The sequence below is a fragment of the Orycteropus afer genome, unplaced genomic scaffold (assembly GCF_000298275.1).
Source record: "Orycteropus afer afer isolate SDZICR_OR568_19922 unplaced genomic scaffold, OryAfe1.0 scaffold00175, whole genome shotgun sequence".
Taxonomy (NCBI): domain Eukaryota; kingdom Metazoa; phylum Chordata; class Mammalia; order Tubulidentata; family Orycteropodidae; genus Orycteropus; species Orycteropus afer.
In genome coordinates this window covers 1,951,710-1,953,814 of record NW_006921762.1, presented here as the reverse complement: position 1 = coordinate 1,953,814, position 2,105 = coordinate 1,951,710, and positions in this window count along the sequence as shown.

The window sequence follows — 2,105 nt, the reverse complement described above, 5'->3', positions numbered from 1 at the left end:
CCTTCTGTGATTGACTTATTTCACTCAGCATAATATCCTCCATGTTCATCCATCCATGTTATGCAATGTTTTGCAGATTCTACATTATTCTTAATGTTGCATAGTATTCCGTTGTGTGTATGTACCATAGTCTGGTTATCCATTCTTTTGTTGATGGGCACTTAGGTTGTTTCCATCTTTTTGCTGTTATAAATAGTGCTGTGATAAACATGGGTTTGCATATATATGTTCTTGTCCTGGCTGTCACTTCTTTAGCATATACACCTAGTAATGGGATTGCTGGGTCAAATGGTATTTCTAATTCCAGCTTTTTAAGGAATCGCCATACTGCTTTCCATAGTGGGTGTATCATTTGACAGTCCTACCAGCAGTGTATGAGAGTCCCAGTCTCTCTACATCCTTGCCAGCATTTGTTATTTTCTGTCTTGTTGAACTTTGCCATTAGTGCTGGGGGGAGATGGTTTCTCATTGTTGTTTTGATTTACGTCTCTCTGATTTGCCTGCATGGTTTCTGCTGAGAAATCAGAGCTTCATCTTATTCGTTGCCCTTCATTCATAGTAACTTTTTGTTTTTCCTGTGCTACTTTCAGGATTCTTTGTCTTTGGTTTTGGTGAGTTTGATGATGATATAACTTGGTGATATTCTTTTGAGGTCTATCCTGTGTGGGGTTCATTGGACTTCCTGAATGGATATATTCTTATCTTTCATCATATCAGGGAAGTTCTTAAAGAGAACTTTTGCAACAGATCTGCCCATTGCAGTGCGTCCTCTGATTTCTTGACTGTTGTTTCCATGGGTGTTGATTGTGGATCCAAGTCAAGTTAAATCCCTGACAACTTCAGTCTTTCTTCTATTTGTTGTGATGTTGCTTATTGGTCCAGTTGTGAGGATAGTTTTCTTTATGTTGAGGTGTAATACACACTGAAGTTTGTAGTCTTTTATTTCATCAGTAAATGCTTCAAGTCTTCTTCACTTTCAACAAGCAAGGTTGTGTCATCTACATATCTCAGCTTGTTAATGAGTCTTCCTCCAATCCTGATGTCATGTTCTTTATGTAGTCCAGTTTCTCAGATTATTTGCCCATCATACAGATTAAATAAGTATGGTGAAAGGATTCAACCCACAAGTCCACCTTTCCTAATTTTAAACCACACAGTATTCACTTGTTCTGCTGAAACAACTGCCTCTTGGTCTGTGTACAAATCCCTCATGAGCACAATTAAGTTTTCTGGAATTCCCATTCTTCATAGTGTTATATCCATAATTTGTTCTGATACACACAGTTGAATGCCTTTGCATAATTAATAAAACACAGGTAAACATCTTTTTGGTATTCTTTGCTTTTAGCCATGATCCATCTAATCACTGATAATATCCCTCATTCCACGCCCTCTTCTGAATCCAGTTTGAATTTCTAGAAGCTCCCTGTCAGTATACTGCTGCAATTGTTGTTGAATTATCTTCAGCATAGTTTTACTTGTATGTAATATTAGTGATATGGTTCAATTATTTCCACATTCTCTTGGATCACCTTTCTTTGAAAGGGACACAAATATGGATCTCTTCCAGTCAGTTGACCAGGTATCTGTCTTCCAAAGTTCTTGGCATAAATGAGTTGAGCCTCTCAAGTGCTGCATCTATTTGTTCCAACATCTGAATGGGTATTCCACCAATTTCTGGAGACTTTTTTTTTGCCAGTTCCTTCAGTGTACCTTGGACTTCTTCCTTCAATACCATTGGTTTTTTTGATCTTATGCCACTTCCTGAAATGGTTGAATATTGACCAATTCTTTTGGTACAGTGATTCTCTGTATTCATTACATTTTCTTTTGATGCTTCCTGCATTGTTCAATATTTTGCCCATAGAATCCTTCAATATTGCAACTTGAGGCTTGAATTTTTTCTTCAGTTCTTTAAGCTTGAGGAATACTGAGTATACTCTTACCTTTTGGTTTTCTAACTCCAGGTCTTTGCACATTTCATTATAATACTTTAGTTTGTCTTCTGGAGCTGCCCTTTGAAGTTTTCTGTTTCATCAGTTCTTCCATTTGCTTTAGCTACTTTCTGTTCAAGAGCAAGTTTCAAAGCCTCCTCTGACATCCAT